Source organism: Mus caroli, unplaced genomic scaffold, assembly GCF_978045245.1.
Source record: "Mus caroli unplaced genomic scaffold, Mus_caroli_1 scaffold_12, whole genome shotgun sequence".
In the NCBI taxonomy this organism is placed as follows: Eukaryota; Metazoa; Chordata; class Mammalia; order Rodentia; family Muridae; genus Mus; species Mus caroli.
The window spans coordinates 15,158,744-15,183,392 of NW_028227267.1; the positions used below are offsets into that span (position 1 = coordinate 15,158,744).

At 46.4% G+C, this 24,649-nt stretch overlaps 1 long non-coding RNA gene across 1 annotated transcript in view; it reads left to right on the plus strand.

The window, feature by feature from the left end:
• The window catches only part of LOC147001652 (uncharacterized), a 158,765-nt gene extending 137,697 nt beyond the window's left edge, over window positions 1–21,068 (plus strand). Inside the window, exons 2-3 of the long non-coding RNA XR_015044603.1 lie at window positions 3,103–3,304; window positions 19,971–21,068. This is a non-coding gene — a long non-coding RNA (uncharacterized LOC147001652). The remainder of the gene's footprint in view (window positions 1–3,102; window positions 3,305–19,970) is intronic.
• Window positions 21,069–24,649: the final 3,581 nt, after the last annotated feature.

A 24,649-nucleotide genomic window follows, 5' to 3' on the forward strand; every position in this document is an offset into this window, starting at 1 on the left:
GAGAAGGGCGCCCATAAATCCCGAGTGTCAGGGCGAAAAACTCTCTTTATTGTCTGCATGATGGATGGGCCCGGGGACGAGACACCAAATACTTCGTATCGCCTTTAAATGGGAACACATTTTTCGCAGCCATAATTCATGTTTTTTAAATAGAAAGTTTGAAATGTTGCCTATATTTCACCGGCCCTGACATATTTATGAATCGCTCCTTGCATGCAAATATCATTATTTAAAGCGACCGGGAGAGCGGGAGTGGGGTGGGGTGGGGGGAGGGGAGGAGGCGCGGGCCCCTGGGGCGTGGGAGTGGTAAACTGGAGACCGGTAAATGGAGGGGATTCATCTCCCTAAAATGCAGATGATGGGGCGCGGAGAAAAGCTGTGTCTGGAAGCTGAGCAAGCTCTGGGACTTCGCTCCCGCTGACGACGTTGCTAGGCCTCCTGAGGAGGTCCGCCCGGCTTGGGACCAAGTGCAAGTTTCCTAATCTTCGGGGGGAACCAAAAGATAATTTGTAACCTTCTTTGAAGCTGAAGCCACATTTTCCAAGAAAGAAGTTTAAAGAAGGAAGAGTTTAACACACACAAGTAATAATAATAATAACCTAACGTGTTTCGTGTTCTTTGCCAGTACATCGATTTTATTGATTTTCATTCTGCAAACATGGGAGTGTGCGCACCCGGTGGGGCAGCTGTCAGTACGCAGTCACCACGCAGAGTGGGTGGGGGACAATCTTCAGTTGTCACCGCCCGACCCCCCTCCCCATCTATTCAGTTCAACAGCTTCCAGGCACAATGGAGACTGCTCAAGACGCGGGGACACAAATGATCCGGCCCCCAAGCTGAAGGCTTCAGTCCCGCCCCTTCTATCTGCCCAGCTCCAGCACCATTCCGGGGCTCCGCGTTCTCTCTCCCCACCACTGCAGGATCAATACAGTCTCTTCCTTTCTCCAAGTCAATCTTTCCCGGGAGGCACCTACACCTGCGCCCTTACTTGCCCACACTTTACCTGTGAGCTTCTCAGCGGCGCCAGCGGCCCCGCGGATAACCGAGAAAGGATGGGGAGGGCGGGGAAGTGGGAGGGTCAGAGAGCAGCCAGTTGTTCCGAGCCAGGATCCTCCTTCTAGACCCGAAGCTGGGGTGCAGGTTTAAGTCGCTCTAAGAGCCGAATTGAGCGCGAGAGGGTTGAGACCCAGGGGTGGGCGGGCCCAGCAGCACTTCCGCTGGGGTGGGGCTGAGGGCTGACGTGGGCTCCGCCCTCTGCCGCGTCGACCCGCCTCCTACAATTCAGTCCTCATCGCTGAGAGTTTCTTCAGTACCAGTCCAAAGCCTGAAGGCAGTGGCAGCTCCCTTTTCCTACCTGCCTTTACTTTCTTTTTACATCCTGAGAACAGAAGGACCTACTATCAAGAGCCTAGGCCCCAGGTAGAGTCCACCCACCCCCCAAGCCAAGATTTATCCAAACTTCCGTCCTTTGGTGGACTCACCTGGTGCAGAGTCCTTCACGCTTTCTCTGGTATTCAACCATAGGTTCTGTGTAGAATAGGTGGGAGTACACCCAGTGCCTCGGGGTCTCATCTTTCAGTAGGAACAAAACTGTTTTTTCCACATTAAATACTTTTATGCAACTGCATGTCATTAAATAAATCTATATCTCATTTAAAGGAAGTGACCATTCATATGTAATCAGTTGTCCAAATTAGAGCAAGTAGTCTGTGGATGGGGAAACAAAACAAAGATGAAAAACAAGGGACAAAATACTAACACTTTTTGATAGATTGTTTTGTGTCTGTACTATAAAAGAATTCTGTGTGAATTATGTCCTCAAAGCAACCCTCTGAGACAGTTGCTGTGAATATCCTGTTTTAGAGATAAATTGAGCACAGAGAGGAGTTATCGGCCTTGCCTTCCTCACATCCCTTCCTTTCTCTTCAGATCCTGGGGCAAGACTTCTGAAGTCTGGGATGTTTGCCCTGCTAACTGTATGCATGTGGAGCTGAGAGGAGCACTGAATTGTATAGAGGATTTGAGAGGTGTCACTGGGGTGGCCTCCTGGGAAAGCTGACCATTGAGCATCCTGGTTTCTCCCGGGAAGTCTCAGCCAGGAGGGCCAGAGAGCTCTCTGGGGTAGGGGTGGTGGTTGAGTAAAGCAGGGACAGACACACAGAAGCCCTGAGCTCAGTTCCCAGCACTCACCACAAAGTAAGTGTGGTCTGTTCCTGTAATCTCAGCATCTGAGACCTGGTGAGACTGGATTAACAACAAAAAAACCAAGCAACAATAACAAAACTCCCAAACAACGACAACAATGATAACAACAACAAAGCTGTGTCTGGAAGCTGAGGGCTTCTTTCTCTTTTAAAAACATGTGTAGGTTCTAGTGGTTCTTAGCACCACTATGGACCTGTTTCTCATGGCTGATCTGATCTGGCTTCCAGGGGCCTTAGCCTCTTGCTCCCACTCATCCAGAGTTCCCACTATCCCTGGCTTTCTTTTGATTGCTCCAATAGGCCAGGCTACTTCCCACCCCAAGGGCTTTGCTGATGCCTTCTGTCCTGTCCTCTCCATCTGACTCCCCTTCCCTTTCCTTACAGCTTCAAGTAGAGGCCACCTCATGCATACTCCCTGTAACCTCAGCTGTAACAGGATGTTCTGTGGAGAGTTTGTCTTCTCCCTGGGATGGTAAACTCCAAGGGCAGAGCCCTTTCTTCCAAGGGATGAAGATAAATAAACTCAATGATGTCGATTGTGTGGATAATTACATCTCAGGCTCACTGCACTTTGGAAGGGGCACCATGAAGTCTTCTCAGATCCTATGACATTCTCAGTTTAGAGAGGGGAAATAACACAAATCTCATGAGAAATATGACTATGTTGATTTTTATATTGTAAATGTCAATTAAATAGAAGCTTGAGGGGCTGGAGAGATGGCTCAGTGGTTAAGAGCACTGACTGCTCTTGCAGAGGTTCTGAGTTCAATTCCCAGCAACCACATGGTGGCTCACAACCATCTGTAATGGGATCTGATGCCCTCTTCTGGTGTGTCTGAAGAGAGCAATAGTGTACTCATACACATAAAATAAATAAATCTTTTTTTTTTTTTTAAAGGAAGCTGGAGGAGTTGAAGAGGTGCAACACCTTACTTGGACTTTCAGAGTGGAAGGCGTGCTGACTGACAGGATGAAGGAGGAAACTTGCCTCTTCTCATGACCGTTCCTCCCAGTTCAGGCAAACACATCTAGGGTTTAAGACTCTCCTGGGTGAGCTGCCCATCCTGTGGCCCCCTTTCTTCTGGGCCTCTTCACATATGGTAATCTCTGTCAGTCCTTTGCTGCTATGATAGCCGGCTCATTCTCCTGCCTATCTCAGACTCTTGCTCTTACCTGATCCATCTGTCATACCTGATCCATCTGTCATACCTGCCTGGCTAGTTTCCTTGACTACATCATTCCCTTGATCAGACACCTTCAGTGATTCCCTGTTGTCCATGCATAACATTTAACTCTTCAGAAAAAAATTCAGTTTTAGACTACTTATAGAAAGCTTAGAGTTGCACTCCAAAGTTCTGTATGTTCATATCAGCCAGGAAAATTTCAAAAATATAAAAGGAAAGAAAGAAAAAAGATCACCCCACCTCCTCTCCATTTCCCACTTAGTTTCCTCAGGTTGGTTTCCAGTGCTAGCTAGTTTTGAGTATACTTTTTGATGATGATGATGATGATGTGTGTGTGTGTGCGCGTGAGTGTGTGTGTGTGCGCGTGAGTGTGTGTGTGTTCAGGTTCTGGGATCATACTCAGAGGCCTTGTACATTCTATCTAAGTACCTTACCCCATGAGCTACAGCCCAGCCATTACTTTAAAAGATACATTTATCTGTTTGTGTGTGTGTGTGTGGGGGGGGGGGCTATACACTCATGCATGCACATGCTACAGCACCTATATAGGGGCCAGAGAACAACTTTTAGTAATAAATTCGTTCCTTTTACCATGTGAGTTTTGGTGACTGAGCACAGGTCTCCAGGCTTAGCAGCAAGAGCTTTATGCTCTGAACCATCTCACTGCCCACCCTGACTCCCCTTTACTTTCTTCAAGACATGGTTTCTCCATGTAACTCAGGCTGGCCTCCTCGGGGTCCTTTGAGTTAGGTTCTCCAGTGCTGGCTAACTTGTTTTAAAACTTCACAATGATATATATATATAAAAATAAATACATATAACTATATGTATTATTTTAAGCTACTTCTTTAATGTTAATTTTTATTTATTTATTTCCATTTTACATGCATCAGCATTTTGCCTGCATGTATGTCTGTGTGAGGGTGTCAGATCTTGGAGTTACAAACAGTTATGAGCTGCCATGTGGGTGTTGGGATTTGAACCCAGTTCCTCTGGAAGAGCAGTCAGTGCTCTTAATTGCTGAGCCATCTCTCCAGCCATATATATATATACATGTATATATATATATATATATATATATATATGCTTATTCAAACCATTCTACCATCAATACACAAATAGATTGCTATCATGTTTCTTTTTTTATTGTCTTTTATTTTTAAAATTTTTTTACACTCCAGATTTTATTCTCCTTTCCCGGTCCACCTTCTAACTGTTCCACATTCCGTATCTCCTCCCACCCTGCTACCATGTTTCTTTAATTAATAAAATTTTGTGCCTGTATTATTGCAACCAGTGATTTTATTTTTGTAGTACAGAGTACCAAATTACAATAGTCTATACAAAAACCAAATTAAATTTCTTTGTTCTCACTACATGTCATGTGTTTTTCTTTTTGCCTGCCTTCCTTCCTTCCTTCCTTCCTTCCTTCCTTCCTTCCTTCCTTCCTTCCTTCCTTCCTTCCTTCCTTCCTCCCTCCCTCCCTCCCTCCCCCTCTCTCTCTTTCTTTCTTTCTGTTCCTCCCCCCCTCTTCTTCATCCTCTTCCTCTTTTTCCTTCTCTTCCTCCTCCTCTTCCTTCTTTTGACACAGGGTTTTTCTGTGTACCCTTGACTGTCCTGGACCTCACTCACTCTGTTGGCCAGGCTGGCCTTGAACTCAGAGATTCCCTATGTCTTTGCCTCCTAAGTACTAGGATTAAAGGCATGCACCACCATCACCATCCAGTCAGTATATTTTTTTACCTCTGTCCCCACTTCCTGAGATGGCCCTTGTCCCCATTCTCAACCAACTTCTAATCCTGCAATGACCAAGTCTGATGCTAGCTATGCTGTCATCTTCCTCTTTTCTTCCCCTCAGCAGTGTAATGATGTGTCAGGTCCAGGAGGTACGTTAAGATCAGTGTGGAACAATCCTAACTCTCCTGTCTTCTTTCCCAACCATCTTTGCAGCTAGAGATGCCCATGAGACCGTCTTGTGGTAAATGGGGATCATGTGGCCAAGCAGAAGAGGAATGTTGGGACATACACTTATGACATGGTGATGTCGCAAATGCTCTGGCCTGTCTCTCACTCTCCGTTCTCTCTTCTCCCGTGAACTTGAACCAAACATCTAGAGCAGTAGCCACCATGACCACAAGGAAAAGTCTAAGTGAACAGCAAAGTGAGCCTCAGTACTGCTGTGACTGGGACATGAAGCCATCTTCAGGGTTCCCCCCAAAATTTTCCTTAGGCGAAGAAAGTCTCTACTTTAGCCAGTGAAATGGGGAGTTTTTAATACTTTTAGAAAAATATCTTGTTAACTGTCTTAGGGCTTCACTGCTGTGAACAGACATGGCAACTCTTTTTTTAAATTAAGTATTTATTTCATTTACATTTCCAATGCTATCCCAAAAGTCCCCCACACCCTCCCCCCACCCACTCCCCCACCCACACGCTCCCACTTCTTGGCCCTGGCATTCCCCTGTACTGAGGCATATAAAGTTTGCATGACCAATGGGTCTCTCTTTCCACTGATGGCCGACTAGGCCATTTTCTGATACATATGCAGCTAGAGACACGAGCTCCAGGGGGTACTGGGTAGTTCATATTGTTGTTCCACCTATAGGGTTGCAGATCCCCCCAGCTCCTTGGGTACTTTCTCTAGCTCCTCCATTGGGGGCCCTGAGATCCATCCATTAGCTGACTGTGAGCATCCACTTCTGTATTTGTTAGGCCCCGGCATAGCCTCACAAGAGACAGCTATATCAGTGTCCTTTCAGCAATATCTTGCTAGTGTATGCAATGGTGTCAGCATTTTGAAGTTGATTATGGGATGAATCCCCGGGTATGGCAGTCTCTAGATGGTCCATCCTTTCGTCTTAGCTCCAAACTTTGTCTCTGTAACTCCTTCCATGGGTGTTTTGTTCCCAATTCTAAGAAGGGGCAAAGTGTCCACACTTTGGTCTTTGTTCTTCTTGAGTTTCATGTGTTTCGCAAATTGTATCTTATATCTTGGGTATTCTAAGTTTCTGGGCTAATATCCACTTATCAGTGAGTACATATCATGTGAGTTCTTTTGTGATTGGGTTACCTCACTCAGGATGATGCCCTCCAGGTCCATCCATTTGCCTAGGAATTTCATAAATTCATTCTTTTTAATAGCTGAGTAGTACTCCATTGTATAAATATATCACATTTTCTGTATCCATTCCTCTGTTGAGGGGCATCTGGGTTCTTTCCAGCTTCTGGCTATTATAAATAAGGCTGCTATGAACATAGTGGAGCATGTGTCCTTCTTACCGGTTGGAACATCTTCTGGATATATGCCCAGGAGAGGTATTGTGGGATCCTCCGGTAGTACTATGTCCAATTTTCTGAGGAACCACCAGACTGATTTCCAGAGGGGTTGTACAAGCTTGCAATCCCACCAACAATGGAGGAGTGTTCCTCTTTCTCCACATCCTCACCAGCATCTGCTGTCACCTGAATTTTTGATCTTAGCTATTCTGACTGGTGTGAGGTGGAATCTCATGGTAGTTTTGATTTGCATTTCCCTGATGATTAAGGATGTTGAACATTTTTTCAGGTGCTTCAGAGCCATTTGGTATTCCTCTGGTGAGAATTCTTTGTTTAGCTCTGAGCCCCATTTTTTAATGGGATTATTTGATTTTCTGGAGTCCACCTTCTTGAGTTCTTTATATATATTGGATATTAGTCCCCTATCTTATTTAGGATAGGTAAAGATCCTTTCCCAATCTTTGGTGGCCTTTTTGTCTTATTGATGGTGTCTTTTGCCTTACAGAAGCTTTGTAATTTTATGAGGTCCCATTTGTCGATTCTCGATCTTACTGCACAAGCCTTTGCTGTTCTATTCAGGAATTTCCCCCCTGTGCCCATATCTTCGAGGCTTTTCCCCACTTTCTCCTCTATAAGTTTCAGTGTCTCTGGTTTTATGTGGAGTTCCTTAATCCACTTAGATTTGGCCTTAGTACAAGGAGATAGGAATGGATCAATTTGCATTCTTCTACATGATAACTGCCAGTTGTGCCAGCACCGTTTGTTGAAAATGCTGTCTTTTTTCCCTGGATGGTTTTAGTTCCCTTGTCAAAGATCAAGTGACCATAGGTGTGTGGGTTCATTCCTGGGTCTTCAATTGTATTCCATTGGTCTACTTGTCTGTCGCTATACAAGTACCATACAGTTTTTATCACTATTGCTCTGTAGTGCAGCTTGAGGTCAGGCATGGTGATTCCACCAGAGGTTCTTTTATCCTTGAGAAGAGTTTTTGCTATCCTAGGTTTTTTGTTATTCCAGATGAATTTGCAAATTGCCCTTTCTAATTCGTTGAAGAATTTAGTTGGGCAGACATGGCAACTCTTAAAACGAAACCATTTAATTGTGGATGGCGTATAGTTTCAGAGGTTTAGTCTATTATCGTTATGGCGCGAAGCATGGCACCATGCAGGCAGACATGGTGCTGGAGAAGCTGAGAGTTCTTTAGTATGATCTGCAGGCAGTGGGAGATGTGAGCCATGCTGGGTGTTGTTTGAGCACATGAGACCTTAAAGCCCACCTCCACAGTGACAAACTTCCTCTAACAAAGCCATGCTTACTCCAACAAGGTCATGCTTTCTAATAGTGCCACTCCCCAAGGACCAAGTATTCAAAACCATGAGTCTGTGGGAGCTAAACCCGTTTAATCCACCACATTAACCTTCCCACTTAGCAATTCTCTCCAGTGGCGTTATGCCCTGGGGGTACCAGCACAGTGATCAAGAAAGGTGATTGAAATCTATCTTGGCGATTTTCCTTCATGGGTGAGAAATGTCTCCCACAGTCTTTGGTTGGTAGTGCTGTTTGTAGGTGGCTTAAGGAGGTATGGCCTTGTTGTTGGAGGAAGTGTGTCACACTGAAGGCAGGCTTTGGGAGTTTAAAGACTCAAACTGTTTCCAGTTCATTTTCTCTGCTCTGTGCTTGAGGTTCAAGATGTGAGCTCTCAACTTGCCACTTCAGCCACCATGCCTACTCCTCCCCCTCCAGGATGGACTCTATCCCTCTGGAGCTATAAGCTACAAATAAACCTTTCCCTCTATAAATTGCCCTGGTCATGGTATTTATCACGGCAATAGAAAAATAACTAATACAGATGGATTGTGAAATAGCCTCAGAAGCAGGCAAGCATTCCTGTGAGATGACTTTGGTATTTTAGAGTAGTAGCTGAGTGTGGGAAAACCTTTAACCCAGGGCACTACAGTAAAGTAGTTAGTTCATATGGACATTGCTAGTTCTCTTTTCTTTGACTTTTAAGTGTCTGGAAGTCTTTCCTGTTTGGTGGAAACTGGTGTCTGCTTCTAAGTCCTGATGTGGGATGTGGGAGGGGCTGCATTTATCTTCTTCCTGCCCAGCAGCTGAGGCCCCACCAGTGAGGTCCCCTACCTGGGTCTCTGATTCTGAAATGGGAGAACAGGAGATGAAGAATCATTTGGAAGCCCTTGTCAGAAGAACTGAATCTGTGATAATGACAATGACATGGGGAGGCAGAGTAGAGAGGACAGATCCTGCCCTCTATGTAAATGACGGTGGGAGTTCAGGCAGTGGCCTAACTGTACTTGTACAGTAGCATAGCCATCCAGTCCTAGCTACTGCCAGTTCATATTTACAGTGACACATCTACTCTTACACTGCCAAGCCCACTCCAACAAGGCCAATCCCACTCCAACGAGGCCACTCCCACTCCAACAAAGCCACTCCTGCCCATGTCCCTGGGTGGGTTGCTGGCCTTCTTTCTAGTCCCATGAACTTCTTGATAACCTGGTAGTAGTCTCCTCCTCCTCTTCCTCCTCCTCCTCCTCTCCTTCCCTTGAACTCTTCAGAGTTAGTCTCTGTTACTCCCAACTAACAGTGTTGACTGACTTGTTACAGTCTGGCCTACTGAGTGCCTTGTAAACATGCCTGATGGTTATTAGACTGTGCCGTGAGGTCCATCAAGCAGCATGGCCCAATGCCTCACGATTGTTAGTCTGGTGATGACTTCAAGTGGAAACCGTGTTGTACTTAGCTTGGGTTCTGCTGAGCCAAGGGAGAGAATCATACTGAATGGCTTTATTGCACTCGAATACCCATGGTGACCCAAGCACTATTTGGGATAGGTTCAGGACACTGCCCTGCCTACATCTTACCAAAGTCCTCGATGGAGAGAATTCTTATGCCCACCTTCTTTGCAAATACACGTCATCTCTCCTCACTTCCGTCTCTCCCTGGATGGCACACAATATGTCTGATTGTGGTTTCTAAGCATCAAAGGACACTGCCAAGATCAACCACCTTAGGTAACAATCAGCTCTGAGTCTTCCCAGCAAAGCTTGAGAGCTTCAATAGCTCAGGATGCACAGTGTTGGTGGGATGCCCCTTCTGTAGACCCTGCCCAGAGCCCAGCATCTCTCTCTTCCTCTACATGAGATCATCATGAGCCTGAGACAAGTTCTGGGTCCAACTACCTCAGTCTGAAAGATAGCATCATTATGACTTATCATTATGACTTCATTTACTAGGTGTGTGGCCAGGTGAGGGTTTTGACCTCTGAACTTTCCATTTCCTCCTCTGCAGAATGAGAGTAATAACAGTCTCCACTTCATCCAGTCAGTGGGGAAATGAGAAAGAGAGTGCTCTGCTGGCTGGGGGAAGTACTCATGGCGGCCATTACTGTGATCATTTGCTTTCTGACCTCTGAACCCTTGGAGTCCTGTCTGTGCTTCTTGTCTGGCTCTTAATTATCTACTAATTAATGATAACTTTTATTAGCTATTTAATTCTCCTACTTTAATTTTGGGCTCTCTCTGTCTGTGTGTTCAACTTTCTAATTAGATCTTGAACTCCTCTAGGCTTGAGCCTAGATGCATTCTCTCTTTATATTCTCAAAATTGACTAGCAGTGGGCTAAGTAGAAAGCAAGCACTAATTAATGAACACTTATTAAAATGAGTTGTAAAATGTCCAACAACCAGAATAGTCCTTTCACAACCAGAGTCTCCCTTAATCCCTTAATCCTCAACACAACAACTGTGAGGGCATATACTGTTATGCCCACTTTGCAGATGAAGAGACTGAGGCTTCTGGGGGGGGGGGTAAAATCACTTGCCCTTTATAGTCTCCAAGCAACTCCCTTTCAGAAATTCTCCAAATGCTTCCCTCTTGAGCTTCATGCACTTTTGCTTCCAGTTCAGTCAGCATCCGCGTTAGCTCTGATCTTTGTCCATGACAAAGGATGATAGTGATAGAATATTCAGTCCAAAGAGTGGGCTATGAAGGGGCAAGGATATGCACACATGCAGTACCTGTCACCTATACCGCAGGCTGACAGAGCATCTGTGGGACCATTGACCCTCTCTGGGATTGGGCTGTGGGTGACTCTAACTTTCTTTTTGCTCACCTACAGTTTCTGCCACAAATATGCATCGCCTCTAAGAATAAGGAGCTGATGTGGGACTTATGCTTCATTTTCTTGTTTAAAAGAAATGAAGATAGAGACCTTTTAGGAAAACGTGCCTGTCCACCTCTTGGAAGCAAACTACCCACTTTGCTTTCAGCCAGGTGGGAAGGGCCCCTTCCCTGGAACCTATTAGTCACAGGCTTGAAATGCTGGGGTGGGTTGGAGAAGAAGTGACGGGTGTGGGGTGGGAATTTGGGGAGTCTTTTATTCCCTGCATCTCAAAGGCTGTCAGGCTGTTGAGGGGTGGAAATGACTGGTAATTAGTGAGCCTTCCCTGCTGCATACACTAAAGACACTTCGCAGTCTCTGTGACCTCTGCGCCCGGTGAGGCTTTGTTATGTAGATACTCTTAATTGGGTGAGTCACTTACTGCAAACAGCCTAGGCAAGAACCTTGTGGGCTATGTTGCTGTGAGACTTCAAACCAGGGCTCCAACATATGCATGGAGGTAGGTGTGAGAGCAGCTGGGGCTGACATCCAAGGCCCTTATGTAAATTTATGTCTCCACAGCGTGGACGGCTGTACAGTATGTTTTGGGTGTCTTTAGTGTGGAAAAATGACATCCTGTGGCCTCCCCTTCTCTGCCTTTCTCTTTCTAGTTTATTCATCACCTATTCTGGGCAGGTGATCAGTAGTTTTCAGAAGGATTCTCTATATTCAAGGGCTGAGCACCTTAAGCTAGGAACAGACATCAATCCGGAGGCAACCAATATCAAAGTGGAGGGGGCATTAATAGGGAATTTCAGACCCTAGAGGAGTCACTGGCAGCTTGGTCCATTGAGGAAAACCATGGAGAGTGGTCCTATTAGGAGGTGTGACCTTATTGGAGTAGGTATGGTCTTGTTGGAGAAAGTGTGTCACCGTGGAGGGAAGCTTTGAGGTCTCATATATGTTCAAGCCACACCCAGTGACACAGTCTCCTGTTGCCTGTGGATCAAGATGTAGACTCTCTGCTCCTCCAACACCATGTCTGCCTGTACACTGTCACACTTCCTACCATGGTAACAATGGACTGAACCTATGAAACTATAAGCCAGCCCCAACGACATTTCCTTTATAAGAGTTGGTGTGGTCATGGTGTCTCTTCATAGCAATGGAACTGCTAAGTAAGGCAATGGCTGAGGAGGGTCTTGGGAGGGCCTCTCATGAGAGTAAGTCCCAGAAGATGGAGACATTAACAGGTCATGGTCATACCCAGAGTTGTGACCCCAGCATTCTTACTTTAGCTTACGTACTAAAGGAGCACAGAATGGCATGGGAGTGACTCACAGGGTCCTACCTGCTGCTTCCCCCAGAGGAGGAATCAATGACTGTGACATAAAACTCATCGTGTCCCAAGCAGGGCTCATCACTCCATTCAGAGCTGGTACTTTGGGGAGTGACATCACAGTGGCTTCTCCAGCCTCTGCCCTGAAAGTCAAAGCAATAGGCTGCCATGTTTGCAGACATCCCCCGTTAAGCCCCCCCACTGCTTCTCCCTTCAGCCCTCATGGTTCTTCACAGGTAGGGTATGCTCTGAGAGCCTGTGAGGACATTTCCCTGACCCCTCTCTCCATCTAAACATCCTCTACAAACTGATGGCACTGAAGCACAAATGTTATCATCTCTGCCCCCACATCATCCTCTGAGCTAGGCCCACAGAGCTCTCCCCAGTCCGGTCCCTGCTTACCTCTTTTGCTGTCTGTATTGTCAAGGTCACCATGTCTCCTATGTTGTTCATTCCTGGCTTAGGTTAAGATCCCTTGATCTTAAGCGACCCAGACATAGCTTATCATTTCCCCTTTCTTTCTTAATGTTTTAATTATGAAATGTCAAGTTTATTAGAAAATTTAAGATAGTGAAATCCCTCTGCTCACCCAGAGTCCCTGGTTGTCACTGCCACGTTCTCTGTCACCTTCCACACTGAACCATCTTAATGCTGTATGAATTTTGTTATGTAGCCTTAATTTCTTCACATTGCATATTCCAGGTCAAAGGATAGTTTTTTCTTTAAATGGTACAATTTGTACAAGTAAGAAAATCAATGTTAATTCAGTATCATCAATCATATTTTCAAACGGTTCAGATTTAAATGTTCCCAGTTGTCTGTGAAATGCTCTTGTAAGCTTTTTATGTCCACTTCCATTGTACAATCATAGATTAGGCATCCTGCGTGGTTTCTCTTTCCCCTAAGGTCTCATAGCCCTGGCTGATGTGGAACTCACTATGTAGGCCTAGGCTACCCTTAACTTAGGATACTCCAGTTTCAGTGTCCTGAGTGCTGGGATTACAGATGTGTGCCTGGTAAGAAGCTGTCCTGTGTCTTTAGCTCATTTCATCTCTCAGACTCTTCTATGTGCCACCCCCATTCACTTTTTGGACGGCCTAGTCCAGATGTGTTGTGAAATACTCTACTTTCTGCATTTGTTGTTCTGGTTCAACGTTTTGGAAGGAGCAGCATGCCAGGACTCTATGAGCACACAGCCCGTCTGATCACGTCAGAATGTGCGATGATGCCAGACCATTGGAGATGCTGTTCACTTATTGTAGTGACAGAGAGATTGCTCCACTGGCAAGATGTCCCTGCCCTGTAACGTATACGTAAGTGGTCATCTGCATGTCAGTTGATGCCCAAGTCTGTGTGAAGGCCACAGTCATATAGTGCTTCAGCCAACCCCTCATGACCCTTGGCTGCACGGCAGTGGCATTCTGAATCTCCTTTCTTGGTCCCTTACTGACTTAAGAGTTCTCAACATGCTTTTGGCCTTCCCTTCCCTCTTTTGTTGTCCCTCAGGCTCTGTGGCGTCCCCTAATCCTCCGTGATTTGTGGATCGTAGTGTGCACTATTTCCCCACTCCTCTTTTGGGGCTTTATATGCCAAATAAAGCTGAAGACACTCAGGTTTCTGATTCAACTCCAGATCCATCTCCCAAACTTTGTGACAACCTTCAGTTTTGTCTCTCCACTTAAAGTCTCAAAGTCATGTCAAATATGTCAGGTCCAGAATTAATACTACAATCCCTTCTTGCTGCTCAATGGGGTCCACCCAGCTCACCATGACAGCTCTACCCTGTGACAGTTGCTCAGCCCCAAATCTTGGAGTCACCTTTAACTCCTGTGTTTCTTATACTTTTCCTGTCCAAACCATCAGCAAATTCAGTTGTTATCATCTTTAAAGGTGTCCTGGCGATGTGCACTGCCCACAGGATTCCTGTGATAGCTGCTGCTTCGACTCCTGATCCTGTCCTTTTCCTCTATGGTCATGATCACCATAGCAGCCAAAGCAATCCTCAGAAAATGCAAGTGAGTTGGATCATGTCGGTCGGCTGCTCAGGCCTCTCTTCAGCTGAAGCAGAAATTCTAGTCCTAGGTTAGTGTTTCTGTTCTTACACCAGCAGTGCCCAGTGCACCCCACCTCATGACGTCACTTTTCATTTCTCTTTCACTCTCTTCAGCCACTCTGACATCTCCCCAAACTCTTCAGATGCTCTACTGCCTCAGAGTTGGCCTTCATTTCTTCCATCCCTGTTATGGGGACCCCTCCTCCCCCACCCCGTACCCATGTGACTCTCCCCCTACTTCCTACAGTATTTGCTCAAGTCTCTCTCTCTCAGTGGGGACTTCCTGGTCATCTCATCTCATGCATCCCTGTATTTTGTTTGACACATGCTCCATTATTGTCTAGAACGTGCCTTACCACCAAGTGACACTGTGCTCATTAGTCACTAAGAGTAAGCTCTTCACAGCTAGAAGCTTGGTTTTCCTTACTAGTCCATCACCAGGGTTCAAGTCAGGCACATAGTAGGCAATATATATGTATCTGCATATTACATGCATATGTATATTATATGTATATGATATGTATATAATATTCAAAAGCAATATGTATTTTAAAAATATTTGGAAGTGAGTGTGTGTGCGTGTGTGCGCATGAGCACGTGTGTGTGTGTTTGTGTGTGTGTGTGTGTGTGTGTGTGTGAGAGAGAGAGAGAGAGAGAGAGAGAGAGAGAGAGAGAGAGAGAGAGAGAGAGAGATATTTTTGTGTAGCCTTGGTTAGCGGAGGCTGGTCCTGAACCTTTGGACCTCATACATTCACCTCCTGTTCTGGAATTGCAGGTGTGTGCTGCCACACCCTGCTTCAAATTATATTATTATTTTCATTAGCTTATGAAGTGTTACCCAGGCTTGCCTTAAACTCATGTTCTTAAATCATCTGCCTCATGAATTACTGGGTCCATGGGCCCATGCCACTGAGCCTGGCTACTATATATATTTTGAATTAATGAAGAGATTGGCTCTCCAGTACCTCACCATAAACTGTAAATCTTTGTAGTTTTAGTGAAGTCATGACAGTCTAACATGTCCACATTCTATACTGGTCGCTAGTAGCCGATGCAGTGAAGACAACCTTTGTGTGTCTAGGGCTGGAATTCAGGGTGAAGATGGTAGCTAATAAATAGAGAACAGGGACATGAGGCTAGTGTGGCCCATGCTCCTTACATGTTCATGTATGTCTATGCTGTGCCTGTGAGATCTATGGTGCAGCCATGTGTAAGGACCGGCACATCAGGATTCCCTTCTCAAGTGTCCTCCAGGCCTTCCACAGGACTACAGATTCTCTGTACCGCCACCTTAGCTTCGGCTCTGTGGTTTCCAGGCTCAGCCCACCTATGCTTTGGAAGCAAAAGGCACATCAAAGCCTGATGTACCCCATGCTTCTCTTCTTTTTGGAAACTTTATTTGTGTGTGTGTGTGTGTGTGTGTGTATGTGTGTTACAGCACTTGGGGGAAGCCAACTCTCTCATTCTATCATGTGGGTTCCGGGGATTGAACTCAGGCCATCAGACTTGGGAACAATTACCCTTACCCACTGAACTACCTTGTCAGTCCTGGCCTTCTCCTCCTATTGGCTGAGATGATGTTCTTTGAAGCACTTCAGTTCTGGTTTATTACTTGTAATTGTTAGTATTGTCAACCTGACAAGCTCTAGAGTCTCTTAGAAGACAAACCTTTGAGCCTGTGAGGAACTTTCTAGATTACATTAGTCAAAGTGGGATGATCCAAATATGGACAGCACTGAGCTATAGGTTGGGGTGCTGGACCAAACATACAAAATGAAAGCAAGCTGAATACCATAGTTGATCTCTTTCTGCTTTCTGACAATGAATACAATGTGATAAGCTGTCTCATGTCAGAACTTCCCTGTAGTGATGGACTGACACCTCAAACTGTAAGCCAAGATACAGCTTCTTTTCCCTGCTTGAGTTGTTTTGGTCAGTCGTCTTGTCCCAGCAATGAGGCAGATAACTAATACACCACTCAAGCATAAGTAGCAGGAGTAAGAGGTCAGGCCCAGCTTTGTACCTGCCAGTCCTTCTGTCTGGGAGACCCTTCTTCCAGGTCTCTCTGTGGCAGGCCCCATGTCACGGTTCTGATTCCCTTTCTTCCTCAGAAGAGCCTTTTTTTTCAGGACATCCCACAGCTGCCCAAAGGTTGTGCAGTTTGGGTATCACAAAAAGACGCTGTCCAAGGCAGTGAGTAGCGCTCAAGATGCAACCAGGTGTCCTGTGAGGAAGGCTGGCTATCAGAGCCATGACACAGCATGCCCACCTCCCGGACCTTCGTGGTACTTTCCTCTTCACAGCCTACATCAGTGTATCTGAAAGGATGTAGTTCACATTCTCGAGATCATCTTTACAAGCCTGCTTGGTACCTGTCTCTCTCTGCTATAATCCAAGTCTCACGGGCACAGGCATTAAGGATAACTTGTTACTGCTCGTGCCCCAGGGACCAGCACATACTAAGCACTTTGTGATATCTGCTAAGAAATCTTTTCTTTGTTTTGTGCAGATAAGTCTACTTACATGTATTTAACATCTTTCTTCGTGTTTGTCAGTTTTCTGATACTGTAACAAGTTGCAGAGATAATAACTTGTAAAGATGAAAGGTTTATTTTGGCACCTGGTTTTAGGAGTTTCAACCTGGTTTTGGGTTGATCAGCCTTTTGGCTTTTGCCCCTGTGGGGATCATGGTTGGAAAACTTCCCACTAGGCCTGACCTTTCAAAGATTCTACCATCTTCCAATTATGCTGTGCTAGTCACCAAGCCTTTAACACACAGGCCTTTCAGGAACCCCTGATCCCATGTGTAGCATACTCTTATTCATCTACAGATCCTGGGCTGGGGATGGGGCTCAGTTGGTAGAGCATTGATTTGGCATGCACAAAACCAAGTTGGCTCCTATACTAAATTCATGCTATGTGGTATTTCATTCTAATAAAATCCCTGGAGGACCAGGAACTCAGTCATCCTCAGCTACACAACCAAGTTGGAGACCAGCTACAGAAGACCTTGTCTAAAAAATATCCCCACCCCCAAACAACAACCACATTGCCCCAGACAAGCTCCCAAACTCCTGAGCTTTGTTTACACTTGAGGAAAGTTCAGCTGCAGACAAAGGTGTGACTACAGCAAGGCCAGAGCTGACTCTCCTTTGTCCTCAACCTCTGGAGCTGGCAGTTTCAGACCCGAGGCTAGGTTGGTTATATTGCTTCTGCTCAGAGCTTCGTAGTCTGGAAAAGTAGGAAGAGACTTGGAATTAATTTCAGGAAATCCTTTCAGAACTCGTGTGTGTGTGTGTGTGTGTGTGTGTGTGTGTGTGTGTGTGTGTGTGTGTATTCTTATTATTGCTCTCCATGTATTCTAAAATAATCCTTGTAAATAATTATGAAAATAAATCTCAGGGACAATTATTTTCTTTCCAGGGATCCATTTATTCACCATCATCTCTTTAGAGGCAGGACAAATAGGAACGCTGGGGAGTGAGCACAATTTGCAACTAGGCGGGATAGGTAGAGAGGAAAGGAAGGAACATGTATCCCTTGGAGCTCTGAAAGGAGAGGAAGAACATGGATAGCCATTCCCTTGCAGAGAGAACTTCAAAGATGTTATTTCTGGTGCATCTGTGTGGGGCTCTGGATGAGGAAAATGGCTACAGAATGGCAAGCAGTGATTAGATGTGAAATGGTACCTTCAAGTCCTCCTCAGCCTGTGCCGGTGGGATGCAGGAGGAGTCCCATTTCTTAGTCATGGTGGGGGCAGCTGCTCATTTGCTGGTTGTGCTGGGCAAGTCTCTTCTATGCTCCAGACCATGGTTTACAACCTGTGGGTTGTGAACCCTTTGGGGATCACATATCAGATATCCTACATGTCAGATATTTATATCACAATTCATAACAGTAGCAAAATTACAGTTAAGAAGTAGAAACAAAATAATTTTATGGAATCAATGATTTATTCCCCCTCTCTTTGCTTTTTCCCTCTTTTCCTCCCCCCTCCCTCTTTCCCTCCCTGTCCCCTTCCCCCCCCCCTTTTCCCACCCTTCCTCTCTCCCTTCCCTCTTTCCTCCCTCCCTTTCTTCATTTCACATTCCCTTTGAAGACACAGTTTGGAACTCACTACCTAGCCCAGACCAGCCTTGAAATGATGGTGATCCTCCAGACTCAGCCTCCCAAACTGAATGCCGGCAGCATTACAGATATGAGTCACCAGGCACCACTTTGGTACAGCTGACTTGGACATTTACAAATCCTAATTACAGGAGGGGGAAGGGGACCTGCTTCCTGAAGTTACCCTCAAAGTCTGTGAGTTTAACTGAGGGTCTGAGGAATACATCCCCAATTTCTAGACCACAGAACCTCTGTAATTGGGGTTCTAGAAAGGTACCCCCTCACTGGAAATCGACAATTGATATGGATTTTCTTGTTTCTGTTCTAGTTTCCTTGCCAAAGTCTAGTATGAGCCTCTTTCTTCTGAAGTACAGATTACTGACCTCCTAAGCCAGGGGAGTAGCCTACAAGTTCCAAGCAAAGGGACCAAAGCTGGACTCTCAAGATCTGTTAAAGCTAAGCTGAAAGAAGGGTAGGTAGTGAGTGCAGTGACAACAGCCAAGTTTCATTTTCCTGTTCTTTCTATATCAGTCTCTCTCTGTATTTTATTTTATTTTATTTATTTTATTTTATTTTTTATCTATTTTGAGACTGGGGTCTCACTATACAGCCCTGGCTGGCCTTGAACTTACTAAGTGGACTAGGCTAGCCTCAAACTCACAGAGATCTGTCTCCCTTTAGCTTCTTAGTGTTGGGATTAAATGCATGTGCTTCCAGGTTCAGCTTCTTTATTTTTAGCTGCAAAAGTAGTATGTTCATGTCACAAACATAGAAGAGAGGGCAGAAGCCCCTCCCATCTCACCTGCCCCACACTCTCTTGCTGTTCTCCTGCTGTTTGCATCTGGATAGAAAAACAACTACACGATAATTTTGGACTCTGAGATAGGGTCTTACTCTGGGGCTCCTGCTAATGTTTGTGATCTCTCTGCTACTGCAGCCACAGAACACCAAATTACAGACATGTATTGAGTCTGGCTCCCATGAAAGTTCTTAAGAACCAGGCTAGGGAGATAGTTCAGTGGGCAAATCGCCTGCTGAGTGAGCTTGGTGACCTGAGTTTGGAGTCCCAGCACCCACATAAAAGCTGGTCTGCTCAGCCTGTGGATCAGGAGGTAACCCCAGTGCTGGGGCAAGGGGCACACAGGCAGGTGGATCCCTGAAGATCACAGACCAGCCAGCTGAGCTCAGTGTCACTGTACCTCAGGTTCAGATGAAGACCACGTCTCAGAGAACAAGATACCCGAAGAGGACACTGAATGTCGGTCATGCATGTACACTTGTATGTACATGTGTGCACATCCACATGTGTATATACACTACACAGACACACACATACAACATCACCAACAAAAGCTCAAACCCATTAAAACATAAAGCGAAGGTGAATAGAGGAGCAGAGGAAGAAGCACAGTAAGTGTTGTAACAGGAACTAGCAATGAACCAGCATTTGTAGGAGTCCCTGAGCCAGACACTGTGATGGCACACAAAACACTTAAAAGATATCCATTGTTCTCACTGAGGGAGACTGGAAATGTCTGGGAGCGTCTATCACCTTCTGTCCTCTGCCATAGGTACTTGGAACCCTACTTTTTCTTGCATTTCCATCCCCCCTCCCCTCTTAAGGCCTGAAAGGGAGATGTGTCATCAAGGAGCATTTCATATGCACATGTCTTGTTGTTTTTTCAAAGCTGAAATTTCAGTGTGGAGAGCCTGAACCAGAGGCTGGCACATGATGAATGATGACTACTTGTCCCCTACTTCCTTGCAAGCAAGGAGGCCGGGCTGGAGACAATGCTGCGGAGCTTCAGAACTGGCCTGGTCCTGCTCTCTGGTCCTGTCTGCACTGCAAAGGCACAATCTGAAGATTTAAGGAATCAGTTCCTGTTTGGCTGGTCCTGGCTGACCCCAACATCAACTCCCTTGACTGGAAATAAACAGGATCTTCCTTTGTGTCCCCGGGAATGCAACAGAGGAAGAACTCCAAAGGGAAAGGGTCTTTTCTGCCAAGGACTATCAGCAAGGGTGACAGTGGAAGCTCAGCCTTGGCCTCTTCCTCCAGCGTGGCAAGGGAAGGTGCCCTTGTGTGTGCTGACCCTTCTCACTCTCCTCACAAGCCCCATTAGAGACCAGAATCACAGACCCAGAGGGCCCAGTTGTGCCTGGTTTTGATTTATATTCTCTGGGTCTCATGTGTGCATCTACACATACTGGGCCACACACCTTCATGGGGGTTCAGAAAACATAATCACAGTGACAGCATCTCTTATTGACACAGGATTACAGATGTCCCTGGGCAAGCTGGACTGTTTATCCTGAAGGGTGGATGTTACCTGAGAATGTCCCCAGTGAGGCCAGGGAATGAGATGGAGCCTGTGGCTCTCATTATAGAGCAGGTTGATGAGATTCAAGAGGAACCCCAATACTTGCACGAGCCTCCCCTTCCTTTCAGTGCTCCTGGGGCCGGAGTGGAGTTGGCCCATCCAGAAGCCTCAACAGGGCTCCTGTTCCTTGTCCATTCTTATAAACGCCTTCCATTCCGGCCCCTGTTTACCGTCTCCCCTATAAAAAGGAGGACTACTTTACTTACTTTCAATTTTTTTGTTTAGTCAGAGGGGAGCAGAAAGGTGTCTCCCTCTCCCATCTCCATCTTCTTGGGTAGGAAGACAGGATCTAGTGTTCCTCCATCTCCACTCCTTCCTCTTCCTCCTCGTCTCCTCCCCCATTGTTCTGTTCTTTAGACCAACGCCCAGACGCTGACAGGCAAGTGCAGAGGATAGTCCCCTGGCTTGAGCCTTCTGGCAGCAACCCCCAGGGAAACTACTAACAGGAAGCTCGAATGCTTGGGTCCTCCTAAAGCTCATGCGAAAACCTTAACCCTTTGAGCATGTGGAGCTGAGGTCTTTAGGAGGCGATGGGTCACCAGAGGGGCCCTTGCAATGGGGTTAGTGTCCTTACTGATCCCCCTCCCAATGGCTAGCTTGTCCCTTCCAGGGCACTGGGAGATGTAGCTGCTGGTAAGACAGCGAGTGGGCTCTCACCACACATAGCATCTGCTGGCACCTGATCTCAGACTCCTCAGCCTCTAGAACTATGAGGAATTCCCAGCTATTAATTTGGGTTTATGGCACTCTGCTGTAGCAGCCGGAACCGCCCCAGACATTCACTCTGATCAAGAACTTTCTGCAGATCCCTACAGTATACACTAAAACCTCCACCCGATGGAGCTATTCTGAGGTTTGTTTCGCAATCTTCCCAAGATCCTTGCATGCACTGTCAACTGGCTTTCTTGGTGTGTTCCCAGAGTAGGGGACAGGAGCCACTGGGAGGTATTTCCAGGCAAAACTGAAATCTCCTCTGAGTCCAGGCAGAGGATAGAAAGATGGGACTGACTGTAAGAAAGATGTTTCTTTAAAAAACCACCTTTGTTATATTCTATTGATTTATTTTGTGTGTAACACATATGCACCAGGGTCTCCCTCCCTTTTTGTGGTAGGAAGGATTGAGCCCAGGACCTTGGACAATGCTAGGCAAGCTCTTTACCAGTCAAGATGAACTTCCAGCCCTGTCAGAGATGTTGAAGATCACATTATATCTTCTATGAGGAACTGGATGGGAGACACTGGAAGATTTTAGGTTTTAAAATCTTTCTGAGGCTCTGTGGAGGAGGGAACAGACATGAGACGTGTGTGAAGGGGGACCGGCCTTGTCCACGATGGTGTTAGTGATTGGCAGTGTTTGCATAACAGTCTTGGCCTAGAAGATGCAGCCGTGTGTGGAGAAAGGGCATGAGTGGGGTCCTTGTTTTGGCACTGGGTTCTATGAGTCACCTTCTGCTTAAAAGGTCCTTCTAGGCAGGTTGAGGTAGGAGGTGGCAGGGGAGGACAGACTATCACAACTGCTACCTCATTGAACCATTTCTTCTCTTTCAGGCAGAAAACCCAAGTGGACCATGGATTGGATAGCCTGGACTCTGCACTGAATGTAGGAGGGGGCAGCTGCCCTGGGGGGCACCAGGCCTTGGGAGTCTCCTTTTCACCCCCTTCTCTTTGTAAAGCTTTTTTGTTGTTGCCTGTCACTTGAAGCGTTTCCAGGAACCTCCTAAAGTAAATACAGTCTGACTGCGTTTCCACCACTCCACTTGGCTGCGGCCACTCTTCCTATGAGACAAGTGTAAAAGAGAGGGGCAGGCAGGCTAGCCTCCAGAGGTTGGATGCACATCAGCAGACTGCTATCCTAGCCTGTCTGTCTAGCGATGTGCTAGGAGCAGGACTGTCTGGCAGAGCAAAATTCTGACCACAATCACAGCTGTCATCATTGGAGGCATAGCCAGTGGCTTCTAAGTGGTGCTTAGACACAGGGACAATGACAACCAAAGTCTCGTGACCATTCTCCTGTATGGAGGTGGCAGCCACAATTATCTGTGGTCCTGCCAAGCTACAGTACCTGCCCCGAGAGTGTGACCAGGACTCTGCCTTTCCTTCATCCATCTATGAAGAGAGCAGAACAGACAAGTCAGGGCAGGGGCTCAGAAAGTGGCACTCCACTGTCCAGGGCTCTGGCAGGATGAGCATTTAGAATGAAAGGGGAAAGGGTGGGAGCGCAGTGAGATGGTTAAGCTGGTAAAGGTGACCACTGTCAAGCCCAAGGGCCTGAGTTAGTTCTCCTGGACCTGCTTGGTAGGAGAGATCCAACTTTCGAAAGCTGTCATCCACCTCTTGATATGCGAACATGTATATATGTTATAATGGACACACACACAATGTAATAATAATTACGGGGAAGGGAAGGCCCTCCGCTCAGCCTCAGAAGCAGTCTCTTCCTGTCTCCTGCCCTTCTGTCTCCAGCACCTTCTCTCTCTAGAAATGAGTCGTAGAAGCCAAGACTCCTCATCCCCAAGGTGGATCCTGGGAACCTGAGCCCCTCTCCCCCAGAGCAAGACTTACATCCTAGAGATCCTATTTGAAGCTGTCGTTCTGGGTGGGAGCTGGTCGCAAAGAAATCGAGTTGCCTTGTATGATGGAAAGTCCTTAGATCCTGATCCCAGAAGAGTCCTGGTGGGCTTCCTGGGGGAGGGATGCTCTCCTGCCCGCTCCCTTTAATGTTTACACTCAACAGTGCACCCCTTTGTCCGTCATATTCCTGTTCAGCTAACTCAGCTTCATCTGGTCTGAGCTGTATCTTTGTGCGAGTGCGCGCATGCGCACACACACACACACACACACACACACACACGAACATACATGAATAATACACATGCATGCACACACACGAACATACATGAATACATACACATGCACACATACACACACGAATACACATGCACACACATGCACACACGAACATACATGAATATATACACATGCATACACACACGAATACACATGCACACACACACACAATGAATACACATGAACATACACACATACCAACATACACACACATGAACACACACACGCACACACACACACACACACACACACACACTATTTTCTTCTCAGAGACACGGTCTTGTTATGTAGTCCTGTCAGGCCTCCAGTTTGAGATATCGCCTCAGCCCCTCCAGTGCTGTCATTACAGGCCTGTGGCTTCCTATCCACCACACCTTCATTTCTGAAGGCTCCCCTACCATGGGAAACTTGGATTAAATGTGTTTTTCTCTTGCTAACGTGACTTTGCTCTAGGCCTATCTATCAGCCACGACCCCTATGATAGGTAAGGACTGGCACCATCCTTAGGGTGGAGGTGGGAAGGCAAGAGCAGGCAAGAAGAAGGTTCCAGAGGGAAATCTGGAATGTGGGAGCTATTGGTCTTGGGTTGGATTTCTCAGTCAGGAGGTGACAATGTTCACTTCTTCCTTCTGGAGGGTGAGGGTGAGGTGGGAGGTGTGTGTGTGTATACACGTATGTGTGTTTAGGCTCGTGTGTGTGCTGCCGACAGGATTAATAGCTTTGATTCTTACACATGTCTCTTCCCTTGGAGGAGAATAAGAACAAAAGGATCCTGAGAGTAGGAGACATTACCAAGATTCCTGCCCTAACTTTCATTACTGTCAGCGGCTGGGGTGATGGTGGGCCTGGTGAGGGCATGTGAAGAAGAGAGTAGGGGTTGTATGGCCAGCTGACACCTTAAGGGGAAAATTCAACCTTTCCTGTAGCCTTCTCTCTAACAAATGGAAACTCCATGCCACCAGGAGGCCCATTCCCCACTGCTAGCTAGCTCATACTTTTTAGACCGTACTGGGGATTTTGAGTGAAGAGGCCCCTCCTTCCAGCAGTTGAGGACGATTATGTAACCTAGATTGTGAAATTTTGGGAAGGCCCAGTTCTGAGTCGGGAACTAGCTGACACGTCCACGATGGGGACCCCCT